General features: G+C 50.4%; 1 pseudogene; it reads left to right on the top strand.

The window, feature by feature from the left end:
* The window catches only part of LOC118552847 (short transient receptor potential channel 2-like), a 19633-nt pseudogene extending 7107 nt beyond the window's left edge, over positions 1 to 12526 (top strand).

Raw genomic sequence — 12526 nt, 5'->3', positions numbered from 1 at the left:
TCAAAATAAGTACTCCAATGAGGGGGCCCTCTTCCTGTGGATGTGCCCTGAACATATAACCAAACCCCCCTGGGCTCTCCCACACCAAAGGACCTTTTCCGTTCACCCCTAGTTAGGGGATCTATCCCTGTGATAAGACTCTGGACCTCCCTATCCTCTCACAAATAAGACACGGGTCCATAGTGTCAGGTGGGAAGTCACCCTGGTGTCATGGTAGCCTACCAGTACACCATCAGGCAATCTGGTCCCAAAAGTCATGGAACAGAATGGCTCATGGACCAAATTGAGATGCCTAAGTCATACAGTTTATTAAATCCCTAAATGGTATGCTTATGATGGTGTGGTCCGGGGGAGCAGAGTTGAGGTCCAAGCAGGGGCTACAACAGCCAGAGGTTGCCTGGCCCCAACACTTCATCTATGGGAGAGACATGGGGGCAAATATGTTTGGCCACAGCTGAAGCTTGCTAATCATCCTGATGGGTAGCTCTGTGTTTCCTTTGCAATCCTTTTGCAGAGGACACAGAGGGCCAGAATGGGTATTACCAGTGGGTAGCTGACTTAAAAGCTGGTGAGTCCTGAGGGCCTCCTCTGCTGCATGTATATTCAGTATATCGTGAATATTTAGAGTCTACCCATCCCTTTCTATGTATGTTCACACACATATGCTCTACTCATTTTATTTGTTCAACATGTCACCCAAATAACTAACTTATCTATGCTCAGTGTATAAGTTTCATTTATTCCATTAGTTTTCTTCTAGAGCAGAATCAAGTATTCTTAAACAATTCAGCAAAGGCAATTACAAGAATCCCCAGAGCTCTACCTAGCCTCTGGCGGGTCAGCTCGGCGGGCTGGGCTGTTGGCCGCTTCCTCAGCCGTCCTCCCCTCATTCTGCTCTAGCTTAGTTAGCAAATCTCCCCAAGCTACCACCACCAAATCCACTGCTCCACCTCGTACCAAGGCCTTGATGACCAAAAGGAAACCTGGCCAAGAAACTCTGGGAAAGAAAACAAGAGCAGTCCAAGAGGAAAAGTTTCCCATCCAATGATTTACTAAACATGATGGACCTATGCTAAGTGGAAATAAAGCCAATTCTGTTCCTGCCCATGGGGGAAGAAACGTCTTAAGAAACCAAGCTCTGCATTTCTTCATGCACGAAGTGCTTGTTGCTACCCTACTGTGAGTGAAGCCAGGATCGATTAAATATGGTTCCATCCACCCACGCAACATCTACCCCAGGCTCCCGAGATAGTCTCCCAGCCCCGGCCCCTGCCCACACAGTCCCGTCACCTGGCCGGCTCTCCCCGCCCCTCCTTCCAATCTCAGCTTAAAGGTCACTTTCTTTGAGAAGCTTTCCCTGGCCCCCAAATCAGGGTGAGGATCCGTTTCTAACCACTCCCGTAACAGCCTCTCTATTCCTCTGCTGCTCAATCTGAGCATTTACCACACTGGATTGTAACCACTAGGCTACTTGCCTGTCTCCCTCACTGGCATCCTGGGAGGCCAGGGGCTGTATTTGTCTTATTCACCACCGGGCCCCACTGGCACATGGTAGTAGCTTAATGAATGTTGGTTTAATAGTGACTCCTAGGCCTTGCGCTGTGCACTGTGGACAAGGAGATGAATCAGACACAGTCCCTGCCCTTAAGGGCTGCAAAGTTCAGGGGAAGTGAGGGGAGGCAGACCCAGGAAGAGATATCCCGCAGTGCCCCGTGGTTGATGGCATCACAGAGATCTAAAGGAAGCTGTGAGAGCCGAGTGCAAGGGGCAACTCACCCCACCTGCTTAGGGAAGGCTTCGCAGAGGAGGTAGTATTTGACCTGGGCCATAAAGGTGAGCCTGGCTTCAAACAGGTGTGGAAGGGCCTTCTAGGCAGACGGAAACAGCACACACTTGTATCTAGGGAATGGAGAAGGGTACAACGCAGCAGGATTACCTGGCTAATAGGGTCCAGCTCCCATAACCACCCCCATCCCCAGGTCTGGCTCTCAGAGTAGGCAGATAATTTGGAGCCCCTTCAAATCAATATTCTCGAAATATTTGTCCAGTATTTGTTCGGTGGAAGGCAGGGAGAAACAGATTTAAATCATTCCCTCCCAGTCCCAGCCTCTCCCAGGTATAGTTTATACGTATCAGCTGCCTGGGGTCACCGATGCAGGCCACACCATAGATGAGTCCGCATCAGCCAGGAGGCTTTTATTTTATTTGTTTGTTTGTTTGAGAGAGAGCACAGGAGCGAGGTGGGGAGGGGCAGAGGGAGAGGGAGAGAGACGATTTTAAGCAGGCCCCACACCCAGCACAGAGCCTGTCATGGGGCTCCATCTCACGACCCTGAGACCATGACCTGAGCCGAAATCAAGAGTCCGAGGCTCAACCCACTGAGCCACCGAGGCGCCCCAGGAGTGTTTTTTATTTTCACGGAAGATCATTTTGTCCTTACGTAGATTGCATGTTTATGTTTTATCAACTCTGTCCCCGTAATAGTTTAGCTCTCTGCCCCCCCGTGGGTAGGTGCCCCCACACCATAACCTAGCTCTCCCCCTACCACCTCCTTCAGGCTTCCTGTGGTTTGAGTGCAAGGAGGTGTGGATTGAGGGCCTGCGCAGTTACGTCCTGGACTGGTGGAACTTCCTGGACATGGTCATCCTGTCTCTGTACCTGGCGGCCTTCGCACTGCGCCTCCTTCTGGCTGGGCTTGCCCACGTGCACTGTGGGGTGCCCCGGATGGCGCTGCCTGCCACTATTTCACCACGGCTGGTGAGTGCCCCCTGACTCAGCTTGAATCCCCCGATCCCTTCTGTCCCCTGGCTCTCAGCCTCAGCCCCCATTCCACCCCGCACAGAGTGAAGTGAGTGGCACACCGAGGACCCCCAGTTCTTGGCGGAGGTGCTTTTTGCTGTCACCAGCACGCTCAGCTTCACCCGTCTAGCCTACATTCTGCCGGCCCATGAGTCACTGGGCACTCTGCAGATTTCCATTGGCAAGATGATTGACGACATGATCCGGTGCGTACGATCCCTGCTCAGAACATCCTCCCCTGTCATAGACTCCACTGGATCTCCTTGTAAAATTCCCTAGCCCTCTGCCACCCAGCTCCCCCCCCCCCCACCCCACCCCTGTTGTAGCCTAACCCATGCTCACCTCTGGCTCTAACTCTGCTGATGGTAAACCCTGTGCAATCGGACTCAAGGTTCACTCATCCTTGAACCACATCTCAGCATTTCAGTCCCTGCCTGGGAGACTGGCCCATCCCCAGATTTGATTGCTTCAACTCAATACCCTTCATTCTCAAGGAAGAGCTCCTGCTTTGGCACCATTTTATTTTATTTATTTTTTTTAAGATTTATTCATTTATTTTAGAGAGAGCGTGTGTGCATATGAGTGGGGGTAGGGGGAGGGGAGGTAGGCAGAGGGAGAGGGAGAGAGGGAGAGAATCCTTAGGCAGACTCCCTGCTGAGCACAGAACCCGAGGAGCTCGATCCCAGGACCCTGAGATCATGACCTGAGCCGAAATCAGGAGCCAGATACTCAACCAACTGAGCCACCTAGGTGCCCCGGCACCATTTTAAATGACTTCTCCTTTCCCATCCCTACTTTCTCTATTCTTAGTAGTCCAAACGGAATACTTGTCAAGAGATACTGAGCTTGGGAGGGCATCGCCCGATCCCTCTTCCCAGAACCTGACTTCTCCCAAGGTGGAGACTTTCTCTGACCCCTCCTCTTCCCCTCCCCTGCCAGGTTCATGTTCATCCTCATGATCATCCTGACCGCCTTCCTCTATGGTCTCAACAACATCTATGTGCCCTACCAGGAGACAGAGCGGCTGGGCAAGTATGCTGGGGCAGAAGCAAGATGGGCAGGTGGGAGTCTGGGACGGAGAAGCCTGGAGCTTAGTGATCACCTCTGCCTTCCCCTCCTTCCTCATCTATTCACTCATAATTAATCTCTTGTTTGGGCAATAATTAATTCACTCTCTCACTGATTCACACTTATTCATTTGTTTGTTAACTCATTCATTTACTCACTTTCTTCCCAAACTTATTATTTTGAAAAATGTCAATCCTATAAAACGGTTAAAAGCACAGTGGACACCCATAGTCCCTTTACCTAGCTCCATCAATTGGGGATATTTTGTCACATTTTGCTCCATCTATTGCTCTGCTTACTCTTTTTTTTTTTCCTCGAAACATTTAAAAGTAAGTTGCAAACATCATGACATTTCATCCCTAAATATTTCAGGAGATTTCCTAAGAGCATAACCAAAAAACCATTATCACACTCAAAAAATTAATTTATTTTGGGGCACCTGGGTGGTTCAGTTGGTTAAGTTTCAGTCGGTTAAGCGTCTGCCTTCACCTCAGGTCATGATCTCAGGGTCCTGGGATCAAGCCCCATGTCAGGCTCCCTGCTCAGCTGGGGGCCTGCTTCTCCCTCTCCCCCTGCCCCTCCCCCGCTCATGTGCTCGCACATGCTTTCTCTCTCTCTCTCTAATAAATCTTAAATTTTTTTATTTATTTTTCTTTCTTTCTTTCTTTCTTTCTTTTTCAAGTAGGCTCTACACCCCACGTGATTCTTTCTCCCAGGGTCATGAGTTCAAACCCCACATTGGGCATAGAGCTTACTTTCAAAAAAAATAAAAAATAAACAAATAATTTGATATTGATCCCAAATTATTATTTACTGTACAGTTCTTACTCAAATTTCCCCAGTTGCGCCCCCATATCCCCCTGCCAGGAAAAAGTCTTTCTAGCTTTTTAAAAATCTGAAATCCGATCTGGAGTCATGTGTTACATTTTGTTGTCATTACCTCTTTGGTCTCCTTTAATCTGCAACATACCCTCTACCTTTTCTTTGTCTTTCATGACAAATGAACTTTTTTTAAGAACAGATCAAGGTATATTGTAGAGAGTGTTCCATAGTTGGGATTTATCAGACTAGTTCCTCTGGTAAGATTCAAGTTAAGCCATTTTGACAGAATACAACCTAGTTGATGATGTGGGTTTTCCATTGCATCACATCAGGAGACAGAAGCTGTCAGTGTAGCCCATTGCTAGGCCTACTGGCCTAGCAAACCTCTTCACTGCAAAGTTACTAAGGATGCTCTTTTAGCAACAGAAAGATATATGGAGACCGTGTGACTAACCTGTTCCCTCGCAACTTTGACTCTGTGGCTTTAGCATCCCTAGATGAATCTTGGTGATCTTCTACTGCTGTTCTTTCTACATTTATTTGTGGCGTCCTTCTATAAAGAAGTGCTCTCTTCTTTTCTGAAAGTCACTAAGGACACAAAGACTTTTTTTAAAGAATCCATTACAGTTCATTATTCTTTTTGATGCTCAGTTCTTCCCAAAGATGGCCAATTATTCTTGTATTTGTTTATTCACTCACTCATTGTCCATTCGTTCATTTGCCCACATTTTATGCCCATTCACCTTGTCATTCAGTTGTGGTGGGCTTTTTGTTATTGTTGTTGAGTTCACACCCATTTACTGACACCTTCTTCATAGTAAGTCCTGTCCCCAACACTGGAAACAGAGACAGAGGCAGTGAACCAGACCCAGTCTCATGACGAAGATAACCAGTGCGCACAAATAAGCTCAATCTGGGGCACTAAGTGCTGTGAGGAAGGAGGGCTTATGTTGAGGATCCCCAGAGGGGAAAGCCCCTTCCTCTGCCTTGGGTAATCAGGAAAGATGTCATAGAGAAGGGAGTATCTGGACTCCACCTCTAAGGATTATGGGCTTCAGAGAAGGTGCAGGGCATCCTGGGCAGAAAGGGAACATGTACCAAAGCTGGGGCGTCTGGTTGAAGAATTGCAAGATGTCTTCCACGGTTGGCATGTGGAGGCAATCCTGAGAGAGAGGAAGCTGGAGAGGGTAGAGCTCCAGGTCACGGAGCTCATGAATGTCCTCCTGAGAAGCTTGGGCTTTCTCAGGCTGGCCAGGTTGCTCCCGGTGGCCTTTCAAGCAATGATTCCATTATAAATTCTTCACGAGTGCAACTATGGGATGGTTTTATTGATGATGCCGAAGGAGCCACGCTAGGGCCTGTGGATATTGGTCAAGGCTTTGTCATTGGTTCCAGTGTAAATGGAGGCTTTATTCAGACCAGTTCTCTTACTAAGAATCTTTGTTCACATCCCACGTTCAGGATGCTAGCTTAAAGGAACTGAGCTTGCACAGTTTCAACCATGAATCTTAACACCAGGGGCAGCAACCATTCATGCCAGCCTGCTTCGTGGGTCCTGGTGCCACCAGTCACTGCACGGTGGCACAGACAGCATGAGCCCTCCCATGCTGTTTATTCATGGGTGACACCTAATTCAGTCAAAGACATTTCTGCTAACCGTCTCAGGGAGGTTGCATGGTAGGCATCTGGACTGAGAGCAATTAGGAGCGTTTAAAGTTTGACAAGCAGAAGTATAATACCTCCGATCAGCTATTAGAAAGAACACCTTGGATGCCATGTGGAGGATGGAATAACAAGAGACTGAAGCCGAGACCAGCCGCAGGGGCGGTTGCAGTAATCGAGGCCTGAACTGGCACTGAGATGGACGGAGTAAGACAGATTCACAAATTAATGCAAGAGGAGGGAGAATGTAGTCGGGTCTGTGAGGGACTAACAGATATGCACATTCCACTGGGGGTAGAGAAGGGAGTTCAGAGGGGCTTCCTGGAAGAGGCGGCACTGGAGTTGCCACTGCTGTGGTCCAAATCACCATCCCCTCTCACCCAGACCATGACAAGTTTCTTTTCTTTCTTTCCTTTCTTTTCTCTCTTTTGTTTCTTCTCTTTTTCTTTCCTTTCTTCTCTTTTTCTTTCTCTTTCTTCCTTCCTTCTTTCCTTCCTTCCTTCCTTCCTTTCTTTGTTTCTTTCTTTCTTCTTTTTTACAGAGAAAGAGACAGCATGCACAAGCCAGGGGAGGGTGCAGAGAGAGAGGGAGAGAGAGAATCCCAAGCAGGCTCCATGCTCAGCGCAGAGCCCCACACAGGGCTTGATCCCACAACTCCGAGATCATGACCTGAGCTGAAATCAAGAGTCAGACGCCCAACTGCCTGAGCCACCCAGGCGCCCCAACCACGACAAGTTTCTTAACTGGTCTTCATGCCCCCACTCCCTCAAGGCTACATCCTTAGCACCTTTGGCCCTACTATATGCTCAATAAATATTGGTTTACTGAAAAAATGAGTGTGAACTCAGAAATAACAAGAGTCAGTATGGGCCAGGATGGTCCAAAGGGCTTCATGGAATCAGAACGCCCTTGGCTGAGTCCTGGAGGGTGAGGAGGAGTGTGTCTGGGTGGCACTCAGGCTCTCCTCCCGCCCCTCACATCCTATCCTTTGCTCGGCCCTGCATGCCGGTTTCAACGAGACATTCCAGTTTCTGTTCTGGACCATGTTTGGCATGGAGGAGCACAGCGTCATAGACATGTCTCAGTTTCTGGTGCCTGAATTCGTGGGCCGGGCCTTTTCCGGCATCTTTACCATTGTCATGGTCATTGTGCAGCTCAGCATGCTCATTGCCATGATTACCAACTCCTTCCAGAAGACTGAGGTGAGCTGGGGCCAGCTGAGGCCAGGGAGAAGGGACCCAGGGATGGAGAGGAAAAGAATGCAAGAAGTCCAAACACTTGGGTTCCCACTCGGCCTCCGCTCTTGTTTTGTGGTTTGGGGCAAGGGTTCCTTTCCAGGCCTCATGTTCTTCATCTCTAAAATGAGGGTCTTAGTAATGGCTACTCGTTTCTCCAGACCCAAGTCTGGTGCTCTTTCTCCTTCTTGGTTGGGAGGAAGGGTGCACTGTGGAAAAGTAGATGGGAACACGAGAAGGGACAGGGAAGATGGAGGGGCTAGGGTTTGTGGCTGGAGAAGAGCCTGGGCAGGAATTGGATGTCAGAGGATGAAAGACAATGGGGAGGAAGAGAGGGAACGGGGAGCCAGGCAGGAGAATGTGGTGATAGATGGGAATGGGGAGAAGACAGCGGTGGGCACACTGCAGAAGAAGAGGCGTGGAGACCGGGGGAGCTGGAGGCAGACGGGGCGGGCAGGAGGGCTGGGTACCACAGTGGCCCTTGCAGAGCCCTGCCTCCTGGCCGCAGGATGATGCAGATGTGGGGTAGAAGTTCGCTCGCTCCAAGCTCTACCTGTCCTACTTCCGGGAGGGCCTGACCCTGCCTGTGCGCTTCAACATCCTGCCCTCCCCCAAGGCCCTCTTCTACCTGCTCAGGTGCTACCCTCAGAGCTCTCACTCCCTGCCTCCCAAGCACCCAGCCGCCCCCGCCCAGCTCCCTAGACCCCTCCCCTGACTAACTGCTTTCCGGCCCCTCCGAATCCCTCAGGAGAATTTTCCGCTTCATCTGCTGTTGCTGTTCCTGCTGCCAAACCAAGAAGCCAGACTATCCGCCAGTCCCTACCTACGTGAGTACGTCCTCTGCTTGTCATTGGGCTTTGTCACACCGGGCCTCCAACTGTATTGTCTACACCGCCTGTTTGTCTGCACACCCTTTGTCTTTCTGGTACGTTCCCCACAAAGCCACTTCCCACATCCTCCTCTCGCACCTGGCTGCCTTTCCCTGTTCCTGGCTCTGGATGTTTCCTAGATTTCCAACCGTGGGTCACCCGGCTTAAACAGAAATCCATACCGCCCTGCTCCCAAGCCACGGGCACCCGATTTGGCTCAGACCTGTCCTGCAGCCTTACGTAGCCGCTCCAGCCCCCACTGAGCCACAGAAGCATCAGGAAACCCCTACTCCCCCAAGCAATCCTTTTCAGTATTATTTTTTAAAGCTTTTTTTAAGATTTTTATTTATTTATTTGAGAGAAAGACAGAGAGAGCACAGTGGGGAGGAGAGGGAGAAGCAGGTTTCCCGCTGAGCAGGGAGCCCGATGTGGGGCTCGATCCCAGGACCCCAGGATCATGACCTGAGCCGAAGGCAGACGCTTAACTGACTGAGCCACCCAGGTGCCCCTCAGTATTATATTTTTATCACTATTATTACACAAATTTTTTATATAATAAAAAAGAAAAATAAAATAAATTTTATAAATTTTATTTTATAAAAAAAAAAGCTCCAGATGACTTCAGACAAACTTCTTTGCCCTAAACTGAGCCAAGAAAGAGTTGAACATTTAAAAAAAAAAAAAAAATTAAGAGACCAACGGAAAATGCCCCACAAACTGGGAAATTAAACAGCTGATAGAGGCCTGAGAGAGGAGGCCGAGCCTCTAAAGGGCTGGCTCCCTTACCTCTCGCTATCTGTTCCCTGACCCAGGCTTGGAGTGGGAGCCCCAGCCTATTTCAGACCAGCGTTAAGGCCAGGTCCATAGGGGGTCCTATCTGTTCCCTTTAAAATGTGTTACCTGAGGATCTCTCTAAGCCAGGGACTCCGGGCCAGCTCTTTGGGGGCCACAGGCCAACTCTGGAGCTCTGAGGTCCCTGGATCCCCTGATTGGTCCATAGTTTGTTCAACAAACACTTACCAACACCTCTACTGGAAATAAAGATCTGCAGAACGGTGGTCCCTCCGGGTGCTGCCAGTCTAGCGTAGCAGAAGGAAACGGACGGTAATTGCCCGGGACAAGCCCACGGTAGAGAGAAGCACAGCGCGCTCCTGGAGCACAGAGGACAGGCCCCGGATCCAGACTCAGGAACCAGGGAGCTTCCCAGAGCCCTTGAGAGCAGAACAGAACCCTGAAGGGTAAACAGGAGTTTGGTGGGCAGATAGTGGAGAGGGGAGTTCTCCGCACAGGAAACTGCATGTGCTCAGCATGGGGAAAACAGGACGCTTTCAAGACACTAAAACGCCCAGGATTCCCCCCACTCCCTGGCTCTGGGCGATCCCATGTGGACACCTCCTTCACCCTAATGGACCTCTGCCTCCAAATTCTGGAATTACCACCCTTTTCCCCCAGTCACTTCCTGTTCCTGTCCAGGCTGCCGGATGGCTATGTGCAGACCGTCTGTCAGGGCTGCTCTACCCTAGGATGAGACTCCGCTTCTTCAACTGAGGTTGTGCCCAATTCTCGGGGCCTGTGCCCAGTCCTGGATGGGCAGAGCCACTGTGTCCAGCCGGATCCCCCCACACTAGCTGGCTGGGATCTCGCCCACTGGAGTCCCACCCTTCTCCCAGCTGCCCCCACCTCGCCAGTGTCTTCTGATCCAGTCAGATGTCCCTTCCCCCCTGTCCTGCATCCTCAGGAAACAGCCTCCCTAAGTTCTTATTCCTTATTTTATACAAGGAAAATGCTTTATATACTCTGTAGCTGTAAAAGGCCTATCATTCTCTCTCATACTTCTGCCTGCGCCAGCTTGGTCAATCCCATCTTTCCCCTGAGAATATTTAATAAAATGCTTTGCTTTTTTTTTTTATGAGTAAATATGCTAACTATAAAATATTTAGAGAGAAGATAAAACTAGATAAAAATAATTCTTTCCTAAGCATTTAGAGAGCCCCTACTCTCTGCCAGGGAAGTATTGACCTGAGAAGTAGGCATTACTACCACTTCTGTCTTCAATTTGGAGACCCTCACGCCTGAAGAAATTGAGTAACTCGCCTGAGGCGCAGAGCTGCTAAGTGACTGAGCTGGGATTTGGGCCAAAGCTTCCCAGTCTAGCCCTTTGCCTGCTACACCTCTGTTCTCTCTCCACTGTCTGCCCCAGCCGTATGTCCTGCTTGCCCTCTTGGTACTGTTGCGGGGCCTATACCTGGACCCCAAACCAATCATTCCAATTCACATGATGATTTCCATGCACATGCCTCCCCACATCCCCTACTTTCCCCTCTGCAGCGTTTGAAGGGCAGGCTTAACCTGGACTAACTCAAGAAAACCAAGGTAGGGTTGGTGGCAGGAGAGAGAACTCAACTGTGCCTGACTCAACATTTTTGTCTCTGCCCCCCACCCCCCTCTGCACCACCCTCCACCCCTCGCCCGCCCACCCCAGCTCTCTTCCACTCAGCCTTTGCTCAGCTTCGGCCTCCTTCTGCCTTCCAGGACTGCACCAGGGTCTAGCTATGTGGCCTCCAGGACAGAAACGTCTGCAGACTTGGCCTCCATCCTTTATCATCTGGGGGAGGACACAATGATTACAGAATGGCCGGGGTGGGTAGAGTCTCTCTCACCCTCTGGTCTTCCCATCCCAGGCCAATCCCGGGGCAGGAGCAGGGCCTGGGGAAGGAGAGAACGGATCCTACCGCCTCCGAGTCATCAAGGCCCTGGTACAGCGCTACATAGAGACAGCCCAGCGGGAGTTTGAGGAGATCAGGCGGAAAGGTTAGTGGCTCACCCCCAAGCCTTCCCCGTTGCATTGTGGGAATAAATACCACACACCAGGCTTGCACCCTGCATTGTGGCCTTCCTCCTCAATGACTCTGAGCCATTCAGATATTTATTCCACTCATTTCATTCAATCCTTCATTCCTGTGTTCATTGACTCATTCACTCTCTTACCCATTGGCTCACTCACTTAACTCATTTTTCGTTCATTCACTCAGTCTCTAATTCACTCATTCAATCAACATTCATCACCACATCCCCTTTGTTCCAGCCTCATCTTTGAGGGAGGGGGAATGTGTAGAGCAGGGACACGGGGCGGGGAGGGGGAAGCTTTCTGTCTGGTGAGACAGAGAAACCATCTTTGTAGGCAGATAGGCTTTAGTTAGGAGAGAACCAAATTGCAATGGGAGCCCAAGGGAGATAGAGAACCTATTATTTTGAGAGGCTGGTGGAAAGGTAGAAGGATAGAGGACCAGAAATTGGAGAAAGCAGAGGTGTAATTCAAACTGGGCCCTGAGGATGGGTAGACGGGAACAGGGCTGACAAGGGCAGAGACCAAATCTCTACCCACTAAAAACTTGCCCATCCCTGTGACTCCTGATCCCTTCTCTGGCCCACAAAACTTTCCTTCTTTGTATCTTCTAAACTCATGACCATCTGAGTCCCACTCAGATTCATCTGCCCCAGACTCTGCCTGCTCCTGACCCCCAGCCTGCAAACCAGTCTCTCACTTTCTCCAGTTCTACTCCCTCAGGACCCATAGGCATGATGTCCCCTGGGGTTCTGTTGTGAGGGGAGAAGTGGTTCAGGGCAGGCTCATCTTCTGAGAGACCTCCCCATCAACAACTTCCCCCAAACCCCAGACCTGGGCAACAGACTGATGGAGCTGACCAAGACTGTGTCTCGCCTGCAAGGCAAGGTGGCTGGTGTACAGAGGACTCTGGCAGAGGGAGGGACACCCTGAACACCCGAAGGTGCCAGCATCCTCAGTCGCTATATCACCCGAGTGCATAACAGCTTCCAGAATCTGGGCCCCCCATCCCTGAAACCCCAGACCTGACAGTGCCAGGGATTGTGGGGACCCAGGTACCTTCAGAAACTGGGCTTAAGGATGCTGGAGGGGCTAGGACTCCAGCTTCTGGAGAGTCTGGCCCTTCCTCTCCAGCTCACGTGTTAGTGCACAGGGAGCAAGAATCAGAGACAGCAGGGGACCTGCCCCAGGAGAAAGATTTAGGGATCAAGGGGGGGGGGTCCTGA

The sequence above is a fragment of the Halichoerus grypus genome, chromosome 11 (assembly GCF_964656455.1).
Source record: "Halichoerus grypus chromosome 11, mHalGry1.hap1.1, whole genome shotgun sequence".
In the NCBI taxonomy this organism is placed as follows: Eukaryota; Metazoa; Chordata; class Mammalia; order Carnivora; family Phocidae; genus Halichoerus; species Halichoerus grypus.
Note: the sequence above shows the minus strand (reverse complement) of the source record. Positions and strands in the feature narration are given on the sequence as shown.